This window comes from Tripterygium wilfordii, chromosome 12 (assembly GCF_013401445.1).
Source record: "Tripterygium wilfordii isolate XIE 37 chromosome 12, ASM1340144v1, whole genome shotgun sequence".
Taxonomy (NCBI): Eukaryota; Viridiplantae; Streptophyta; class Magnoliopsida; order Celastrales; family Celastraceae; genus Tripterygium; species Tripterygium wilfordii.
This window is the reverse complement of record NC_052243.1, coordinates 9,190,117-9,213,828: the sequence shown is the minus strand read 5'-3', so window position 1 is coordinate 9,213,828 and position 23,712 is coordinate 9,190,117.

The window sequence follows — 23,712 nt, the reverse complement described above, 5'->3', positions numbered from 1 at the left end:
ACACCAAAGAGAAAGGAGTTTCCCCGGTAGATGTGCGTATTGATGTCCGATAACCATATAGAGCAAAAGGGAGCTTTTCATGCCAATCTTTGTAATTCTCTGTCATCTTCCCAATGATCTTCTTGATATTCTTATTCGCCGCTTCGACAGCCCCATTCATCTTCGGACGGTAAGGAGTCGAATTATGGTGATAAATTTTGAATTGGTCACAAAAATCCTTCACCATTTTACTGTTGAAATTCGTGCCATTATCAGTGATAATTCTTTCTGGGACTCCATATCGACAAACAATCTCTTTCCTCAAAAACCAAACAACCACGCTACTTGTCACATTAGAATACGAAGCAGCCTCCACCCATTTGGTAAAATAATCGATAGCAACCAGAATAAACCAATGCCCATTAGAAGCCTTCGGCTCAATTGGACCGATGACATCTAATCCCCACATCGAGAAAGGCCATGGTGACGTCAACACATGTAATAGATTGACGGAAACATGTGTCCTGTCTGCATAAATCTGGAACTTATGGCATCGGTTTGCATAACTTATGCAATCCCTCTCCATGGTTAACCAATAATACCCTGCACGTATAATCTTCCGTGCCATTGCATATCCGCTGGAATGAGTCCCACATATTCCTTCATGAATTTCCTCCATAATTAGTTTAGCCTCCACCATATCGACACAAAGCAAGAAAACTACCCCATCATTCCTTTTATAAAGCACATTTCCATTCAAGAAGAAAGATCCCGCCAATCTCCTGATGGTGCGCTTATCATTCTCTGATGCCCCTGATGGATATTCTTTCTTTTCAATGTACTGTTGGATATCATGATACCACGGTTTACCATCAGGCTCTTCCTCTAAATTTGAACAGTAACCTCGAACTTCTCGTTTCTCAATTTTAATTAGCTGCACTTCCCCTTTTGGGTCTACATCAAACATTGCCGCCGAAGTCGACAAAGCATCTGCTATTTGATTTTCTTCCCTGGGAATATGATCAAACTCAATCCAATCAAAAAACCTAACTAACTTTTTGATATGCTGGTAATATGGAATGAGCTTGTCATCTTTAGTTTCCCACTCATCATTCAATTGCCTAATCACCAACTGTGAGTCACCATAGACCTGTAGCCTCCTAATCCCCATATCGATAGCAGCTTGAATTCCCATCGTACATGCTTCATACTCAGCCACATTGTTAGTACATTCGAAATACAACTTAGCTGTAAACGGGATAATATTCTCATCAGGTGATATTAACACTGCACCAATTCCACATCCCATGATATTAGAAGCCCCATCGAACAACATAGTCCATTTCGCCAAATCCTTCTGATTCCCCTCTTCTATCGACACAGTCATGACATCAATATCTGGAAACTTCAAATCCATAGACTGAGTATCATCAATTGCTCCATCTGCCAAATAATATGCTATTGCACTCCCTTTGATTGCCTTCTGTGTAACATACAAAATATCATATTCTGATAACAACATCTGCCATTTAGCTATCCTCCCTGAAAGAGAAGGTTTCTCAAAAATGTATTTGATAGGATCCATCCTGGAAATCAACCACGTCGTATGATAAAGCATGTATTGTCTAAGCCGATGTGCAGCCCAAACCAAAGAGCAACACGTTTTCTCCAACATCGAATAATTTGCTTCACAACTAGTAAACTTCTTGCTTAAGTAATAAATGGCATGCTCTATCCTTCCCGATGAATCATGCTGTCCAAGCACACATCCCATCGAACTATCTGAGACAGTCAAATAGAGAATAAGCGGCCTGCCAGCTACAGGAGGCATCAACACTGGAGGACTTTTCAAGTATTGCTTGATCTTTTCGAATGCAATCTGACAATCTTCGTTCCACTCAGTAGAATTACTCTTACGCAACAATTTAAAGATAAGTTCACAAGTAGCTGTCAACTGTGAAATGAATCTGGCAATGTAATTTAACTTTCCCAAGAAACCCCTAACTTCCTTTTCTGTCCGAGGGGGTGGCATCTCCAAGATCGCCTTCACTTTATCAGGATCTACCTCAATTCCTTTCCTGCTTACAATAAAACCTAACAACTTCCCCGAGGTCGCCCCAAATGTGCACTTAGCTGGATTCAACTTCAATTGATGCTTCCTTAATCGATCAAACAACTTCTGAAGATTCATAATATGATCTTCATCTTCTTTGGATTTTGCTATCATATCATCGACATATACTTCAACTTCTCTATGCATCATGTCATGAAACAAAGTGACCATGGCTCGTTGATAAGTAGCACCGGCATTCTTCAGACCAAACGGCATGACTTTATAGCAAAAGGTTCCCCAGAGGGTAATAAAAGTCGTTTTCTCACGATCCTCTGGTGCCATCTTGATCTGATTGTAACCCGAAAATCCATCCATGAAAGAGAAAGTTGAATGTCTAGCTGTATTATCCACTAAAACATCGATATGGGGAAGCGGAAAATTATCCTTCGGGCTTGCACGATTGAGATCTCTATAATCGACACACATCCGCACTTTTCCATCCTTCTTGGGAACAGGCACAATATTTGCCACCCATTCAGGGTATCTAGCCACTGCTAAAAAAACCAGCATCGAACTGCTTCTTCACTTCATCTCTTATCTTCAAAAGCATATCTACTTTCAATCTCCTTAGCTTTTGTTTCACTGGGGTACATTCTGGAATCAATGGTAACTTGTGAACAACAATACTTGTATCAAGACCGGGCATGTCCTGATAAGACCATGCAAAGACATCCTGGTAACTATGCAACAAATCTATCAATTTCTTCTTATTCTCTCCTTCGAAGGCAGCTTCTACCTTAACCTCCTTTTTCTCCGTTTCAGTTCCCAAATTAACAACTTCAGTTATCTCTTGGTGCGGCTTTATTAGTTTCTCTTCCTGATTGACTTGTCTTAACATTTCAGGTAAAATCTCAATTTCTTCCTCTATTTCATAGTCAGATTCAACATTGCTAATGGGTGCATCAAAATCTGGTTCATTAAGTTCGTCATCTTCGTTATCATCATTTTCAATCATGTGAAAGAAATGAATAAAAATGGTTTTGAGAATGGAGAACAAAACTTAAATGAAAATGGAGAAACATGAATATGGATGATTGTCAAAAGACTTTCATTTCATGGAAAAGGGAATATGTATAAAGATTGAACATGCAATCGCCATACTATAAGATTTATTGAAAGCAAAGTAAAGCATGCTCATTACAAAAGACCCAAACGAAGGCCGTGAGCTGGGCCCACGATGGTAGTGCACTCGGGATTACTCTTGCAGGTTCTTGAGAGATACTGGGAGCTCCAGACTAGTCCAGTTGCCTAGTTTGAAATTTGAAGGACGCGAGATGACAAAGCAAGGTCTAGCAGCTGAACTCTGTTCCTCTTCCACCACAGCAACTTGGAACTCCTCAAACTGATCACATATATTTGTCAAAATTGGCCGAGTTACATCAGTTGAGTTTTCAACTGGCAGTTTTTCAAAAACTGCCCTGGTATCAGCCAAACTTATCTTGTTCTGCATCCCTCCATACACAAAACTGTCATAAAGCCAAGGAACCGATTTCTTTTCGACTTCCAGCTCCTTTCCTTCCAGACGAGCAAACCTCTTTGCCTGCTTTTCTGCTTGTGCACGATTCCTGTCAGCTGTAGTTGGCTTATAACCCAAACCCCAACGTTCGGGATGTTTCACCATTTCTACTGGCTTCTTAATTCCTTATTGATTCTTACCAAGTCCTTCTCCTGGGCGAAACCCCTTTTTCAACATAAATTTCGCTACATTCTTCGTAACCTTGGATATTTGTGGCTTTAAAGGAGAAAGTCCTTCCTTCACATAGCTAGCACTAGCAATTTCAAAAGATTGGAATGAACTCTCAATCCCTTCTGTCGGAGCATCAATAGGAGAATTATTAGACAAACTAGCAACCATCCATTCTGACTGGCCCTTTACTATATAAACCCTTCCATCATGAACAAACTTGAGCATCTGATGCAATGATGAGGGAACGGCTCCTGCAGTGTGAATCCAAGGTCGTCCCAACAGGCAACTGTAGGTTGGTGAGATATCCATTACCACAAATGCCACGTTGAAAGTTACGCTTGCAACCTGTAAAGGTATTTCAATTTCTCCCATAATCTCTCTACGTGTTCCGTCGAATGCCCTTACTACCATTGGCACTGGTCTTAAATAAGATCTGTCAATCGACAACTTTTCAAAAGTCTCCTTTGGTAAAATATTGAGCGATGACCCATTATCCACCAAAATGCTTGCTAATTCCTTTCCACGACACATGGCTGAAATATGCAAAGCTTTGTTATGCCCCATCCCTTCAGGTGGAATATCATCCTCAGTAAAGGACAACAAATGAGACGCCAACACATTTCCCACAATGCCATTAAAAGAATCTATAGGAATCTTGTCTGATACGTACGCCTGATTTAACATTCTCATCAAGACTTGTCGATGCGGTTCAGAACTCATTATCAACTCCAAGATCGAAATTTTTGCAGGGGTTTTCTTCAATTGATCCACTATCATGTACTCACTCTGCCGAATAATTTTCAGGAACTCCTGGACTTCCACATCAGTTACAACTTTCTTTTTCTCCTCTGGGCGTACAAAAACACCTTCTTCTGGAATAGAACCTGATCCTTCAACTTCAGGTATTGCTTTCCCTTTTCTTTTGCGTTCAACTTCAAGATCCATTACCGGATTCCCTTCTGGCTCATTTCTCGTGTAACATCTCCCACTCCGGGTAACTCCACTAACACCAGAAATATTATCTACCATTTCTCCTTGCTTTCCTCTAACTTCAGCCTCATAATTCCATGGCACAGCCTTGTCATTCTTGTACAAAGGATCTATCTTTGGTTTGAGTGGCCCAACCGGTGGCGCATCTTCCACATAATACTGCAAGACAAATTGCGGAGCACGGTTCGGCCTAGGCCCTTGATAATATCCTCCTATAACACTGACTTCATTTGATTGGCCTTTCACCTCAAACTTTATTATCTTCAAATCCATCAACTCTTGTACCTTCTCCTGAAAGCCACAACAATTCTCAATAGCATGTCCCCTTTGTCCTCTATGGAACTCACAAGTCTTCATGTCATCAAAAAGTCCACGTTGAATGGGCGTATCCATTGCCACTTCCTCAACTAATCCTTCTTTCCTCAACACCATAAACAACTGGCCCAACGGCATTGCAATCTCTGATACCCATCTTTTTGTAGCACAAAATTCTTCAATGGCTTTCACCCCCTCTTTGTCATGATTAGGCAATGGATTGTTGTTGACATTTGGTTTATTTATTGCACTAAGATCCAGCCATTTCGCTTCAATCATCCCCTGGACTATCCTTTTGAATTGTAAACATCCTTCAGTTGAGTGCCCGGGTGTACCTCCATGATATAAGCATGTAGCATTAGGATCATACCAATGGGGATATGGAGGTTGGTGGACCCGTCCCGGAACAGGAGCCACTGCTCCTTGCGCTTGAAGTTTCGTGAAGCATTCAGCATAAGTTATGGGCAAAGGATCGAAATGCTCAACAGGCCTTCTGGGTCTTTGGTTTTGGAAATTTGGACGAGGGTTTTGGTAAGTGTGTGGGTTTTGAAAATTTTGGTAAGTGTTTGGGTTTTGGAAGTTTTGGTAAGTGTTTGGGTTTTACGAGTATTGATTGGGTGATGGTGCATTGAATCGGGGTGGATAAGGATTTTGGGTGTGGGTATGATTATAGTAGGCTCCTGGGCTTGACATCCTTGGGGCATTGCTTCTAGGGCGATAATCTAAAGTAGGCACACCATAAACAGCTGGATTTGAATCAAAATTCACAGAATGCACTTCCGCCTTCTTGCCTTTACTTGCTTTAGCCGGGTCTGATTTATCAAGGGTGGGATAATACAGAGTACCTCTCTTCATGCACCGTTCGACTAGTTCGCCTGCTTGTATCATATCAGCCAAGTTATTATGGCCACCTCCCGCCAAATTGGAAGTATAAGGCTCCTGGAGAGCATCAATGAAAGCGTTCAACAAATCCTTTTCTGAAAGGGGTGGAATTATCTGGGCTGCCAAATCCCTCCATCGATGGGCAAATTCCCTAAAGCTTTCCCCACTCTTCATTGTAGTGTTTTGCAGATCGTAAATGGTAGGGATCTTTTCTTCATTATGCTTATACTACTTCATAAACATTTCAGCCAAATCCTCCCACGAAGCTACCGATGAAGGGTTAAGGGTATTGAACCACCTTTGAGCTGCCCCAGTCAGACTATCTTGGAAATAATGCATCAACACTTTCTCATTGCTTGCATATGGCTGCATGCGTCGACAATACATTGTTAAATGATCCAAAGGGACTCCAGTGCCATCAAACAAACTGAATTTTGGTAATACAAAGTCATGTGGAACATTCAAATTCTTCACCAAGCACAAATTGGCTGGGTTTAGCATCCCTACAGCATTGAAACCCTCCATGGCTCTTAATCTCTTCTCCAACTTCTTAATAGCATCCATTGAGCTACTTTCATCATTCTGAACTCCCTCAGTTACTACCCCGCCAATAAAAGCTCCCGCGGTATCAACACCAACTGGGAAGGGATTCTCATGCCCATGAGGATCAACTTGATGAATGTAAGCTGGGTTCTGAGTCGTTGCCTGTTGAGAAACATATTGATGCTGGTGCAAACCAGGCAAAGATTGGTTACGGACAGGAGTGAACCCCGGGTGGGTAATCTGGTACTTCTTGGTGCAAATGATTCTTAGGAACCTCTGGTGTTTCAGAATTTTCAACTACTCACTTTCCTTTCATCAGCAACGCCATATTCTTCATTAATAGGGCCATTTGCTCTTTCAGTTCAGCTATGTCCTGATTCTGGCTATGCTCACCCATTTCTTGCTCCATATTCTGAATAATTCTTGATTGTAGGCGAGTCTGATAGGGGTGTCGATGGTGCTTCTTGGGCGCTATGATTATTTATGATTTTTCTGTGCATTATGAAAACAACAACATTAGTTCTCATTTATTTTAATTTAAAGATGCGCATGCATGTGATTATTATTTATGCAAGTCCTAAGAAATCTTTGCAATCCAAAAAAAGATAATATTGGCAAAATATCATTCCATTCAAAATATTGTAGCTCGAATTGTTTACATCTTTACTCATCATCAATCTCAATAACATCAGAATTAGCTGATTGCGTTTGAAATATCTTCTCCCTAAGTACATACAAGTCTTTGTGTAAATCTGTCAAAAACAAGGAAACCCCAGCCAACTCTGGCGCCTTAAATGTCCGATTTACTTTCAGATCTTGTACCCGTTTTTCATAGCTGTGAGCCCATTCTGATAATTGCAATGCTCGACTCATAATTAACTTGATCTTGTCCTCTGTGCCTTGTTGCTTCTGTTGAAATTCATTCAATTCATCATGTAAGAAATCATTCTGTTGATTCAATTCTTCTACCTCAGCCTCTTTTTGCTGAATGAAATCTTCGTCTGCCTCATACAACTTCTGGAATTTTTGATTTTCTGAAAAGGCATACTCCATTTGTTCTTTCAGAGAGTTGATCTCCACCTTATTCCTCTTTAACTTATCAACTTTGTCAACTATCTCCTTCTTAGCATTGTAACTTAACTCCTCCAATGTCACAATTGTTCCCTTCATTTGAGTAATTTCCAATCGCGCCTCTTGAAGTTCTCCTTTCATACTTCTCACTTGCTCCTTCATCTTGGTATACTCTTCCTGAAGATTGCCCCTTTCTTTTTCCATTTGCAAATCTTCTTGCAGCTTCATTTTCTTGCTCTTGACAAACTCAGCTTTCATCCTTCTAAACTTTCCTTTATACTTTTTATATTTCTCAGTCACAGTTTGCAGCATTTTCCACATTATCTTCGCCTCTTTGTCAGGATATCCAGATGGTCCTCTAACCATTTCATCATCACTTGATGTGTTCTCCATCTGTAAATCTCCATCCATTTCCTGAATTTCTTCTTCCACCATTACTCCTACACCTCTGTCTGGGACAAAATCTGGATAAGAAACCCTTCCATCTTCATCTTCTTCCTCAATGACCTCCTTGAGTATGGCTTCATTTTCCTGAGAATGCTTTTCTTCCCCATTATCTCTTCCACCTAACTTTCCTTTTCCTTTCCTTCTTCCCTCATTAGACATATCATAATCTGTATAAGATTTTCCTCTTTTTGCGTGCCATGCCTTGTACTGAACAGTTCCGTAATATTTCGCGGACCTTTTCTTACTCCTTGAGGGGTACTCCAGGCCTCCACTATCTTTCGTACTAACGCCTTTGCTTTTTCCTCTTCAAGAGAGAATTCAAACTACTTCAACTGAAAAGTGACTGGTCTACATGGATTCCCACCTATTTGTTGGAGAAACATGGCCGGTGCCTGACTTGTAATTCCCCAAGGGCCTATAAGTGGAACCCAATCGAAATCACCACACCTATAAATCAATCCGTCTGTTTTATGCCATGCGGCTCTCATGTATACCTTCTTTTCATCCAAACTAGACAAAAAACAACTCCACTTCTCCATTGAAGGCTTTAAAGGCTGCAATCTTGCCTTTTCGAAATCACTAATAGGATCCCTCAACTGACAATCATCTTTTTGGAACTGCACAAAAGGAGCCCCAACTGTCTTGTCATACTTTAGGTGACTAATAAGCCAGATCCCAAGCAACTGAGCACACCCAATAAACCTCCCTTCCGTAGAAACACGACAGTGATTAAGGGACCGGAAAGTCTCACATAATATGGCAGGCACTGGAGTCGCTTGATGCTTAACATGATTAACCATCTTAATCACACCTCTATCTATATTTCCACCAGCACATGGAAAAATCACGGTACCATATATGATAATTGCAAAAGCAAATCGTCCTTCTTCCTTGTGGAAATTCTCTTTAGCAAAATTCATCAATATTTCTTCTGGAAAAGTCCACCTTGCACCCTTTGTACTTCCCATTTCTTTAATCTTCTTCACTGGTAAACCCAAAAGCTTAGAGATAACTGCTTCTGCAAAAGTTTTTTCTCCTGGGTTGTAGATTTTATTAGCGTGCAAGGTGTACCCCAATAATTCGGCATACTCTTCCATCAATGGTGATAAATCTATTGACCCAAAAGTGAAGCAACGGTATGCTGGATCCCAATACTGCATAGCCGCCTTCAGGAGAGTTACTGGCGTCTGGATAGTCAACAGATGATCAATTCTCCCAAACATACTCCTAAACGCTTTCTTTGTATTCATATCCTGCTTCTGCCAAAACTCAGACAAAGCTTCCGGTGCTCGAGTCTGGAATGAAACCTTCTTCACTGGTCTCAACGACTGATCTTCTTTCAAACTATCTCCCAACTCTTCTTGTAGCTTATCTAACTTGTCTCTGACTTCTACTGAATCACCCAACTCCACCGTTCTTGTTCCTATGGGCTTGATCATTCTGCCAATATTATCTAGTTAGATTGCAAAGATGTGCTCTAACGTGTATGCATGATCAATGATAAAGAAAGAAAAAGAAAAACAATCATGGATATTAACCTGCACAGGTTAGGTTAGGATACAAGCAAAACAATATACGAGAGGGAATAAGTTACACCAAAAATAATGAGCATGATTAAGGCATATAACAAGAAATATAACATAGTATGGACATGCGAAATAAATAGTTAGGGATAGAGATGCCCTCTTTTGTTCCTAAAATGGGTAATACCGCCTAAAAATGTCTGGAGGTTTAGAACCATGGCTACGGTTTATCTATGGTGCATATGGGTGGTTTAACTAACTAATCACGAGTGGAATCAAGCCCGGTCCAGGCCCCAATATCAAACACAAAAATAATGGGGTCAAATGGGTATTCAAAACCAATATCAAATTCAAATTAAATTAAGTACAAATTCCCATACATTATAAATATATAAACTTGCATGTATACGTACACAAACACATATACCTATAAACCTGTACATATACGTAAACACATATACCCACACGTATACATAAACACATACATACACATATAAACCTGTACATAATGACCCATATCCATATACGAACAACATATACACCAATTACATATAGATATACATATTGAGCATAACAAGCAAATGTTTGTCCAGATCAAATTTTTATTCAATTTCTACAAGTACCCATAACCCACATACAAGCATCCTCCATATACTGGCAAACTAAGCCAAGTATTCAAACAAATATCACCATATTGAACAACGGATTCAAACCGGACATCAACAGTCAAAGAACAAGCAAATATGTTTATTTCAAATCCAACACATACTATAGATCCAATATATCTGAATAGAACCAGGAGATAGACATCCCAAAGCTTTGCAAAATCAAAATCATGAAATAGAACCAGGGGTATTGAAACAGAGTCTGGTATGACACAATTAACACCGGTATGGATCAAAGAAATGGAACCAACTTAAACACAAAGGCAAGAAGCAACACATGGGTATATCAGAAATAAATGCAAAGGTGGAATGAAGAGACTGAACTAAGGTAATGGAACTACGGAGATCAAATGATTGCCCAAGAAATAGAACCAACACAATAACAAGAACATATGCAGATTATTGTTGTTTCAAAGATGAATTTCAAGAAACACCAAGATAAGAGAAAGATAAAATAAAAGATAGAACCTTACCTTCTCAGGAAAGTGGAGATGGAAATAGTGAAATCCTTTGCTTCTCTTCTTCTCTCCCTTTTTTTTTTGCCTCTATTGCTTTTTTTTTCTCACGCCACCCTTTTCTCTCTTCTCTTAGTTGTGCCGCCTCCTCTTTCAATTGTGTCCACCTTCTTTCTTTAACCTCTCTCTTTTTTTAATCCCAAAAATGCCCTCAAAAACCCTAGTTTTCTCTTCTTCTCTAAAACCTTCAAGACTTACATTTTTGTCTTTTCCTTATTTTTGTGAAACCTTAATAAAGGAACCACCTTTCTCTCTTAAGGATTTTCTTTTGTTTATTATTTATTTAAATGTCCTATTTTTAGATATTTTCTAGGGTTTAGTTATCTTGGGCTTGGGTTGGAATTTTTATGGGCTTCTGGTCCAAGAAATAGGCTTTAGGATTTTTTGCATGCTTGTGGGTCCAAGAAACAGGCTTTGAATTTTTTGTGAGCTTACGGGCTCCAGAACGGGCTTTTGAATTATTTATTATTGTTGTATTTTTTAATTTTTTCTATTTATTTTTTATTTATTTTTTTTTGGGCCGGACGAAAACCGGGTACTACAGGCGTCATTGCCTAAGAAAGCCGTAAAGTTTTATAGACGCGGAGTCTGTATTTGACGCGGGATCATTGTAGACTTCTCTTCTTCCTCCTTTTATACTCTTCACAGTGACCATAGTGGTCTTCAACTTTTGTTCCCTTGGCAAGTTCTGAACATGTGTAGACGTGAGAGATCATGGGAAACAACTCTCTTTCTTTTTGCTACAAATCATTGGGTTAGAATTCTTCATAATCACAACATCTTCCTAGTAATGGGCATCATGGTGGACATCTTGGGTCATACTCCTTCATGGAGATGTCGAAGTGTTTGAGGCATGCCTATTGTTCCACTCTCCTGGATTATAGGTCTTGTTCTTATCATTACGGGAAAATGGCTAGACATCCTTACTTTGATAGTACTTTTGTATGTTTGAACGTGGAAGGACTTCCTCTTTTTCAAAGTGCAGGACCAATGTGTTTTGGGTCTCTAGTTGTCGTACAGCTACTGAAAATATGTTTGAGATATTTCAGGGACATACAGACAACAAACTCTAGATTTTCCTACAAAATGAACAAACATTAATTCAAAATCTTCTTACCCTTGCCACGTGTCCCCTGGAGATTTGTTGATCATTATAGATTGTGAATCCCATACTACCACGTGTCAGCAGCAGATGACTAGAGGTCATTTTTGGTATAAACAATACCCCCTTCATGCCCACCTCTTATTTAAAGAGAATGATTTGAATTTTGATATTTAAAACAAACCCTAAAATACGCAAGGCCAATGAATGACAAGGCGTGCTACCAAACGCCTTTACTGTAGGCGGTTCACCTCCACAAGAATCCTAACAGAGATGAACGACTTCACTTCTCTTTTTGCCTCTTCGTCTCCATTCTCCCTCAAACTCTCTTCCTTATGAAGTTCTCCTCTATATTCTACTCCCATTCTATAATGGTTGACCCTAGCTTCAGTTATCGTGCCTCCAGTCTTAAAAATCAAATCCACAAAATAATAGTAAAATAGGGGATTCTTATCAATGCTCATCTTTTTCTTCAAGGACCAACTCTTGCCTTCGACCTGATCATTTTGGCCTGAATCCTTTTCCTGACTCTTTCCCTGATACTCTTCAACCATTTTATCCCCTCTCTGGCCAAAAACTTTCTTTTCAGCACCTTAACTCATGGAAGACCTACTTCAAGACTTCCCCTATCCATGTTGGGCCTACCAAGTACCCATGTTATGGGACCTGGTTGGGTCAGCTGTATCCTCATCAGGAAACATTATGGAAGAATTTAGGTATTCATGACTACTTACTAATCAGTGAGCAAAAGATCCATATGGATAAAGCCCTTCTTTGTGTTTCTACTGAAGTTTGGGATGTGGGAACAAATTCTTTCTACTTCAAAGCTGGATTCATGAGCCCCACATTTGAGGATTTAGCCTTTATTTTGGGAATACGATTTGATGGTCCAGAGGCTAACAACGCTATCAAAGCTTTTGAAGGCTTTTTGTTTTTCTTACCCCAAGGTTAGATATATGGCTTATTCTTATTGGTTGAAGACCTACATAGAGAACAAAGAAATTGCCTCATAGGAGAAGCATATCTGGTTCTTGATCTTCTGGCTCAATAAGTTCATCTTATGTGTAAGTTCTTGAAAGATCACTCAAGATTTCGTCAGGCTTGCCCTATGTTTGGGCTCACGAGGTTGTGTATTTCTTCACTATAATGGTTATGGTCCTTGTCTATAGAGGTATGAGGTCCTTTGTCGAGTATAGTTTTGAGAGATGTCCGAGTTTCTATGGATTATGCAACTTTGGTTATAGGCATACTTCAAACCTCTTCGTCCTAAGAGCAACTCCAACTCCTCTGATCTTGATTGTTTTGGCCTACAATACAAAGTCGTGACTCCCCTGAGTTATAAGTTCAAAGATTTTTTTTTAACTTTTACCTAGACTTCACTATCATGGATGATTTCTCCTGATTCCCTTTCGATCGATTTTAGGCTCCCGACTGGCTGAGTACTAACCCAAGTGACCTTGAGTTTAATGAAGATATTGAAAATGTGATACCATTGTGGATTAATTTTATGTCTTCAAAAGATTTACCTTACTACATTAGTGAATCCCCTCACAATAACAAGTTTGGGGTCGAGTACTACAATGCTGCCCAACTGGTATGGTAGTTTAGCCTAGTCCAAATGGCTCCCCTACCTAAGTACCTTTTATAAAACAAATTATTCTTGGGCAGGGGGTATGATCAATTGAGGTTCTGAGCAATATATACTTCTTTTGTGCCTCCATTCTATCCTCTGCCAAAATTTCTTCTTTTATCGTATGTCACTAGGCTACTCCAGAATTCACCCATTGGTGGGTAGAGTATATAAGGCAACAACTTGCACAAGACATGGAAGAAGTGCTAACTGATATGACTCTTGACCCTAGGGTGAACGGGACCAATGGCTCTGGTAAGCTTCGGAAACTTACTACTCCTTGATTGTGTGGTGCAAATATTGATTGCTTCTTTCCTTCTATAGGTTCTTCCCATGATTCCTCCAAAGGCAATGAGAGTTATGATGTTGAAGTTGATTCTTCCATATCAGTGTGAACCCATCTACATTTAAAAATGTTGGGAAGAGTTTGGCCGACAATTCTTTCGTCTAGAGAGCAGGGGTTGATCAATGTCTCCAATCAGCAAAAAGAACTCTATCTACTAGTGGTGCCCCAAAGGTCTACACTGTCACGCCCCGTCCCAGGAATGTGACTTATTGACAACACGTGTGCGCACCCACGTGCCGCCACCCAACAAGGACTCAAACTAAATCAACACACAATTTAACCACCATAAAATTTTAAAAAATTTGACAACATCTCCCCATATATCGGAGATCCCGTCCCTAACCAGGTATAACAAAACAAACCAAAATTCCACCACCACAGTCAAAATGGAATCTCATCATAACACAATTGAATAACAACTCCTAGGCAACTATCCAATACAACAAATCCAATCCAACAGGGCCTCAGGGCATATCCATCCAGAACCATCAGATAGCTTATATAACATTCTCATAAAGCTTAACATATCCAAATAATCTAGATGACACCATACATCGCCCATGAACTAATACCACATAACACATGCACTAACAAGTACATGACATAACACAAATCAACAATACCCAAGCCAACCACGTCACGCATCACCTCTCTGATCCGTAGTCGAGGCACTAGCGCTAATACATATATCACCTGAGAAAGGGAAAAAATAAAACAGTGTGCAGGAGGCCTAGTAGGGATATCGAATAGGAGCATAAAATGAGGAATAAAGCTAGAATATTATAAAGAAGTAACGCAATGCAGCAACATGCCATGTTGTCAAACAAATGCAATATGTACATATAATCGAGCCATGCCGCTAGAGCCAATTATCCGAAACCACTAGCCTATGCTTTCACAAATATTTCATACCATGCCACTAGAGCCGATTTTTCCCGGAACCACTAGTGCATAAACTTATAAATATTCCATCTCATGCCACTAGAGCCAATTAACTGGAACCACTAGTGCATGTCCATACAAGTGTTATCAACCATGTCACTAGAGCCAGATAACTGGAACCACTAGTACATGTTGACGTACGTACAAAATTCTATCCACTACTTCCACCATGCAACAAAAACAATATCACACATTCATGTTATGCAACTAAATTCATTGCGCACAATTTCATTAAAACATATTATCAAGAGCATCGACTACTCGATAGGTGATCGAGTGTCCAAGGGTAATGCATCCAACATCAAGCACACAATATAGTAAATTGAATTCATAATAGCACACAAACCAAGGTTTGTTTCCCCTTGAACAAAGAGGCGGAAATATTGATTTGAAACTCATTTCGATAGTCAATAGTGTTTCGAAATCAAAGAAAGGTAAGAAATCCCTACCTCGTTTGAGCAATACCTCACCACAACTCTAGCATTAATATACATGATCTATGGTTAATCATCAAGCATTTACCCCCAAACCATCAATTTCACGAAGTCAAACCCAAACCCATAAACCCTAGTTTCAAACCCATGAAAATCTTACCTCAATCTTGAAGAAATCTTGAAAGCCAAGCTTATACAAGATCCAAGCTTCGTTGTCCTTGATTTCCTTTACAATCATCCTTCTCTCTCTATTTCTCTCTCTCTCTCGGCCTTTCTTTTGTCAAATAAGTGAGAATGAGTCAAGATTTGCCCATTCGTGTCTTTTAAAAACCCAATTTCCCAATAGGTGTCCGAATAGTTCCAAAGAGTGTCTGGACACTTTGTGAAGAAAATGAGACAGAGTGTTACTCTGCTCGAGGTGTCCGAACACCTAGTATGGGTGTCTGGACACTTTCACCATTTTTTGCCATATTTGATTTATACAATCTCCAATCCAAGTTAAATGATGAAATAATGAATCATCACTATAATTAATCCCTAAAATTCACATTTTTTAGGTTGGGTTGTCACATCCTTCCCCCCTAGATAAATTTCGTCCTCGAAATTTAAAACATTCCTAAAGAATCGAATAAATATGGATACTTTTTATTCATTTCGGATTCCAACTCCCAACTTGCTTCCTTGGTTCCATGATGCATCCACAACACCTTCACCAATGGTATTGTTCTTGACCTTGTAACCTTATCTTGCCTATCCAGAATTCTCACCGATTGCACAAAATAGGTTTCGTCATCCTCCACCGTCAATGACTCCCAATCCAACACAAGTGAAGGGTCCGACTCATATTTTCGGAGTGTTGACACATGGAATACATTATTCACATTTGACAATTTTGGCGGCAATGCCAAACGGTATGCCACCTCCCCAACTCTCTCCAAAATTTCAAAAGGCACAACATATCGTGGTGCCAACTTGCCTTGCTTGTTAAAACGTTGTACTCCTCTTCTAGGGCTCACTTTAACAAACACCTTATCACCAACCGAGAACTCCAATGGTCTCCTTCTTCTATCCGTATAGGATTTTTGTCGGCTTTGGGCCGTAAACAACCTCTTCTTAATCTCTTCTACTTGAGGTTGGCCTCCTTCACAAATTCAAGCCTTAAAATTGCTTTCTCACCAACTTCAGCCCAACACAAGGGCGATCGACATGGCCTCCCATACAATGCCTCGAAAGGCGCCATTCCGGTACTATGGTACTACTTTGGTACGAGTTGTTATAAACAAACTTAACCAAATGCAAATAATCTTCCCAACTTCTACTAAAATCCATGACACAAGCCCACAACATGTCCTCAAGTATCTGAATTATTCTCTCGCTTTGTCCATCGGGCTTCGGATGGAACAAAGTAGACATAGTCAACTTGGTACCCAACGTTTCTTGCAAACTCTCCCAAAAATGTCCCGTGAAACGCGGATCTCTATCCGACACAATGCTCAACGAAACTCCATGCAACCTCACAATTTCCTGCACATACAATCTACTCAATGATTCAAGTGAATCAGTCTTGTTAATTGGAAGAAAACGTATCGACTTCGTCAACCTATCAACAATCACCCAAATGGTGTCCTTCCTCTTCGGTGTCAATGGTAGTGTTGTCACAAAATCCATGGTGATATTCTCCCATTTCCATTGAGCAACTGGAAGCGGTTGTAACAACCCTGTCGGCCTTTGGTGTTTCGCCTTCACCTGTTGATATGTGAAACACCTAGCAACATATTTACCAACATCCATTTTCATTCCACGCCACCAAAACTGACGCCTCAAATCCCGATACATTTTATTACCTCCCGGATGCATGGCAAACAAGGAATGGTGTGCCTCCCGTAAAATTTCCTCACTTAATTCTTTATCATTTGGCACCACCAATCTACCCTCAAATCTCACACCACCATCTCCGCCTCTAACCCATCCGGACTCCTCCTCAATCACATCAAATGTTGCATCCCCAATTTATGCTTCTAACACCTTTTGAATCAATGCCGGCCGAACAGAAACACATCCCACATACAACCTCTCTTCTCGCCCTTGCAATTCCAACCCAAATGTATTAATCAATTCCATAAACTCCCACTCCCACATAGAAATTGCTGCAATGGTATTTTTTCTACTCAAAGCATCGATCACAACATTAGCTTTTCCCGAGTGATAATTCAATCGAAAATCATAATCCTCCAGATATTCCATCCACCTTCGCAGTCTTTGATTCAACTCCTTTTGTTTGAAGAGATATTTGAGGCTTTTATGATCAGAGAACACCTCAAACCTCTTTCCATACAAGTAATATCTCCACTGCTTAAATGCAAACACCACAGCCGCCAACTCCAAGTCATGAACCGGATAATTCCGTTCATGCCGCTTCAACAACCGTGAACCATACTCCACCACCCTCTCCCGTTGCGTTAAAACACATCCCAAACTTACTTTAGAGGCATCACAGTAGACTTGGTATCCCACATTCCTCTCCGAAACAACTAATACTGGTAGAGATGTAAGTCTCCGCTTCAACTCTTCAAATGCCTTCTCGCACTCCTCAGACCATACAATACGTGAAAAGTCATAAATGAACTGTCCGTAGTATCCTGTCAAGCCAAGAGAACTTCGAATCTCGGTAATATTTTTTGGCTTTTCCCACTTCACTACTGACTCCACTTTGGACATATCCACCGCAATGCCCTCCTATGTGATAACATGTCCAAGAAACTTCACCTCCGTCTCCCAGAATTCACACTTGCTCAGTTTTGCATACAACTCATGTTGTCGTAATGTTTGTAACACTGCCCGTAAATGCAACTCACTCCTGGACCGTGGGTGAATACACCAATATATCATTAATAAATACAACCACAAAATAGTCCGAGAATGGTCGGAGTACACGCTGCATCAAATCCATAAACACAGGCGGCGCATTATTGAGTCCAAAAGGCATAACAAGAAACTCGTAATGGCCATACCGTGTTCGGAAAGCTGTCTTCTGCACATCTAACTCCCTAATCCTCAACTGATGGTAACCATATCTCAAGTCAATCTTAGAAAAGTGTCTTGCACCCCGTAATTGATCAAACAAATCATTGATTCTTGATAGTGGGTACTTATTCTTCACAGTAGCTCGATTGAGTTGTCGGTAATCAATACGTATTCTCAAAGTTCCATCTTTCTTCTCCTCTCCTTGTACAGGGAGATTTCTGTACCAGCCACCAGAGAGGCTCTTAAGATAGAGGCATATTTTTTCGATCTGCCATTCGTCTAAAATCCCCTATCACACCTCTCCCTAAGGATTGGAATTAGCAGCACAGTAGAAATTAAGCTTCTTGTACTTTTTTTTTTTCTCAGTCTCATCCCTAAAAATATTTAAACAGCTATCTATCTACCACATAACCTTGTTAGGAAAAGTAATGTTTCTAACATATTTATATTGCATAGAAGCTTTACATGTTCAGAATGATAAGAAAATAAGTTTTTTGGGAAGATAAAATTTGTCCTGTAAAACCTTGAATTAGACATGTTGATCCACTTTTCTGAACTGTTATTCTTTGATTGCAGGTCGTGTTTGTGTTCCAATCGACCCTAACCAATGTGATGAGTTTGATCCAAGCACTGCACCAACCCTGTCCCAGGTAATCTGTTTATGATCCTTATTTCAATTATCTGTACAACTGTTTGTACTTGCCCATCCCGAAATATGAAATTCTTAAAACAAGAAATAAATTTACGTAACTAAATTTTTTTGATGCATGAGTATGTTAAGTGTGACATAGCCTGGATGAGATACAACATTGTCTACTGATAATCCTTTGAAGTTTGGACAACGGTTCACCTGGAGCAATTTTTTGGAAACTAATTAAGATCATGTTTGGCGGCAGTTTCTGAGACTTCATTTTTTAACTACAAAATAAGTTTCCAATTATTGTCTCATAACCTTGAGAACAAATGAACAAAAGAAACATTGTGGCTTACATGGTTACATCACTTACATGTTGTCGTAGAATTGTTTCTATAAAAGTCTGAACCATGAAACATCTTTAACTTGTTTCGCACAATAGTTTCTACTTTTCACTGAATACGGGAAAGCTTGTGATTGAGAAATCTTGTGTCCAAAGTTATTCTTTCTCCAGGCCCCAAACACCCCCTATAGCGCTAAGCCCTGAATGAGCTATCCCCACAGTAGCATCACTTGCATTTACTTTCAGTTTGTGACTACTTGCCCATAGTACATTGTTTTGTAGGAATTATTGACATTGTCGCTAACATCAAGCCATTATCCAAGGGTTTTATTTTGATTTTCAAGTTGTTAATCTTTACGACTCATAGTTAAATACCCTAAGTATTGATTAGGGAACACTTATGCTGCAAAGTTGCTTATCAATCAGTATGGTTAAAGTTTCAGTGAGGAGCAAAAGTGAGTTGAAGTTTAGAATAGACATATAGTTTTGTTGTCAGATTTGTATTGCCCAATTGACTGCTTAATCATGTAATAATCAGTTCGAGGATATGGGAAAGTTCACCTTCATTTTGTACTTTAGCTTGTGAACAACACCAGAAAACCCCATAGAGAGACACTCGATCGAATAAACCCCTTTGACTCTAAATCCTTCAACTGAGCCTCCAATTCCCTCAACTCCATCGGTGCCATTCAGTAAGGAGTAATAGAAATTGGTTTGGTGTTCGAAACCAACTCGATAGTAAATTCTATCTCTCACCTTGGTGGTATCCCCGACAAGTCCCCAGGAAATACATCCATAAATTCCTCAACCATCGGTATCAGCTTGGCCACATCACCACTCGGTGTCGAAGTGGTCAAGCTTGCTACAAGACAATTAGTATATGCATGATTTTCCAGGAAGTGTGAGCACGACACTCCCTTGGATCCCTATAATTGGATCACCCCACCTCCAGGTACATTCAGAGTGACCTCTGCATCCAGAAATCAATCACAGCCCTATGCTTTGTCAACCAATCCACACCCAAAATCACATCAAAGTCCTTAAAATCAAGGACATATATAGCCGTCGTTAGTTCTATCTCACCAAACCTACACACAATTCCTTCCGCCCACCCTTCTAGTGAAGTAATGTACCCAAATGGAGAAGTCACTGCAAACATACGCCTTATCAGTGACACATCTAATTCTAGTGACTTTGCCAATGATGTAGAAATAAAAGATGTTGTTGCACCAGAGTCAAATAATACTCTCACCAAACAGTTTGAGACAAGAAAAGTACCTCCCACAAAGTTTGGGTGCTTAGGTTCTGTCTGGTGGCCTAAGGCAAATACTCTCCCCCTGAGTCAATGCAGGCTGAATCTGTGATTGCTGCTGCTGTATCCTGGTCTATGATCATCCTCTTCTAGCAGAGGCACCTGAGGAAACCCCAGATCTCTGTTGCTAATGAAACCCCAGATCTCTGTTGTGTGTCTCTCCTCCTCTGAGGACAATCTGTCCGCATATGGCCTATCTTGCCACACTCAAAACATTCAGTTCCAGAAGTGGTGCACTGGTTCCTTACATGACTTGTCTATCCACATCGATAACAAACTCTTGGTCCCTATTGTGATCCTCTACCTCCCTGGGACCTCTGCCCTCCACTGATATGTCCTGATCGGTTCTATGTGACGGATCGAGTTTAACACAAGAGGGGGGGTGAATTGTGTCCCCAAATTCCAATTGGAATCCCTTTTTCAATTTAAACAAATTAATGGCAATTAACAAGTAGCACACAAATTTGGACTCTAATGATTTTCCTAATCAATATTCAATCCAATGCAAGATGTGATACAATCTAGTGAATGACCAAATATCAAATAATCAAGAATTGCACAAAACAGATTTTCAAGTAACACACTGCACACAGATTTTTCAACTCAGATTTTACCTATCAAATGATGTCAAAATACAACGAAATTTTATATGCAATGTCACAACACCTTAATAAACACTATATCAAAATTTCAGATCAAAATTCAAAGTTTAAGTCAGTCTGCTAATCTCGGACAGATTAGGGTTTTGAAAATCCTGCAGTTTGAAACAAGTAGTAAATATAAACAAGTAAACAAAGAAATCAACACAGCGATTTATAGTAGTTCGGAGACCCTTCTCCTACGTCTACTACCTAGATTCACCAACCTAGGATTTTCCCAACTCCACTAAGGTGTGGTTTTAAGAGACCCACAAAACTCCTTACACCAAGGGTTTCTAAGAACTCCCTCAAACTTCAATGTTTACAATTTTCCCTAACAAAGGGAATTTCTCAATGGGATTTTCAGCCAAGGTTCTCACAGGTTACCTCAAAGGTATTTGCTATGGAACTCTCAAGATTACAGCAACACTCTCAAAGATAGGATTTTAAGAACAAGAGAGGTTTAGATTGTAAGTAAACAAAGCCTAAAGGATATAGGAACTTCCCTTTTGCAAAAGCAAGAGTAGTGAGAAGTCCTTGATTGTAGAGGCTTGTATTGGAGAAGATTGCTGTAGCAAATAGCAAGAAAGCTTGATGATTGATGAACTTGATAGCAAGAGGTTTCTCTCAAGGATAATTTTTCAATTTGCTTCTCCAAGTTGTATGAAAGGGAAGATCTTCTTTTAAAGGCAATTCTCTCCTATGCTTGCAGCCATTGGATCAAATTTCAAGAGTTGATCTCTACCATCCATTGCAGCTCCTAATCTTGGTCATTGATGATTTGAGCAAACAAATCTCCACCATAGAGCATATAGACGTTGCACATGCTCCTTTTTTTAAGTCAAAAATTGCAAGCAAGAAAGTTGTCTTATGCACAACCATTTGATCAATGTATGTCTTCAAATCTTGACCATTCAAACTCTCTTTAATTCTCAGCCATGGATGTAGATTGTACTATGCCATCTTGTCCCTTCATTTTGAATCAAAGACTTCAAAAGTGATCCCTTAGTCAATGATCTTGTTTGATTGCACCAACATAACTTTCTTGGTAGCACATGTCTTGAGTGAAAATGTCAAGGATCTTGTTTGATTTCACCAACCTAACTTTCTTGGTAGCACATGTCTTGAGTGAAAATGTCAAACAAGAATATATCACTAATGATAGAGAGGACAAGGTTTGTCCCACATGTTTGAAAAGAGTTGTATCTCCATGAAGACCACAACCAATAGCCTCAATGTTTGATTCATTCAACTTGATTAAGTGCCTTAGTGGAAAGTTGGCAAATATAGGATTTTTCATAGTTTCCTAGAGCTCCAAGCTCATTCTTAGAAACTGGACTTCGACCACTCTTGAACATACTGAATTCTGAGGCATATGAGACCACAATGATGATTAACCTACAAGGAAATAGGAGGTAGAACTCCCCAATTGCATGTAAGCTCAAAGAGCTTCATATAGAGCGCATAGGTTAATTACATTAGAAAAACAACCCAGAAAATTCATATTACTGGATGATAAATAATTTTATATGTATTAGAATGTCAATGTAAAATTTCATAACAATCGGAAATCGTTTGGTCACTCAACCAAGCAATTAGATCACTAATAGTGAAACCGATAAATTCTAAGTGTAAATTCAAAGTCATTTTGCAAACTCAGTGTAAATGGCCTTTTCTCTTGAACTTTACTAAATCAAATATGTTCATAGTGATGAAACTAAGATGCACACGAAATTTCATTTAAATCGGAGTTCATTTGGTTCACCACGTTCACAAAGAACACATATGCACAAAATTAGGTAAAACCTAGTTTTGGCGGAATTTAAGCATATGACCAAATATATATGTGATGCACTTAATTTCTCATGATTATAGTCCTAGAACATATATTAAACCTTCATGTATATGTGATTCAAGTTTCAAGTCATTTGGACCTAAGTTGGTTAAGATATGATAATTGGAAAATTAATGCTCTAACTTAGTTCATGTATGTTTGTTTTCAAAACTTAATTTCCAGCACTATCTCAAAAACATATAGTCATTTAAATTCAATTCATATAAATCAAATATTGCTTTAATGTTTCATTATCATTTATAAATGATTTAATATCATCAAAATTAGACATATAGGACCATAGGTCCAACACTATGAAGTCTGATTGTCTGTCCTCTGCCTCTTCTGACTAGACCACCCCTGCCTCTGTCCTCTGAAAGCCCCTCCAGTACCACCACTCAAGGATTGACCGTCATAAGTATCCCAATACTTCTTTGAATCCTTGTTAACCTGCTCCTGCTTCAGAGCTTCCTCTCTGATCTTATCATAGGCAACAATCTTCATATTTGCTAGTGGAGCACCAACATTCGACATCAAACCCTACCTGAATCTCTCCGCCTTGCTCTCCTCATCTGGGGTATACATCTTCCCAAATTCATACTACTCCTCAAACCTGTAACTATAATCTACCATTGACATATTCGGTATCTATACCAAAGTCAAGAACTCCTTCGCCTTTTCTGTGAGGTAGGAGTTTGGCACAAAATACTGCAGAAATAATCTCTCAAATGATGCCCAAGTAA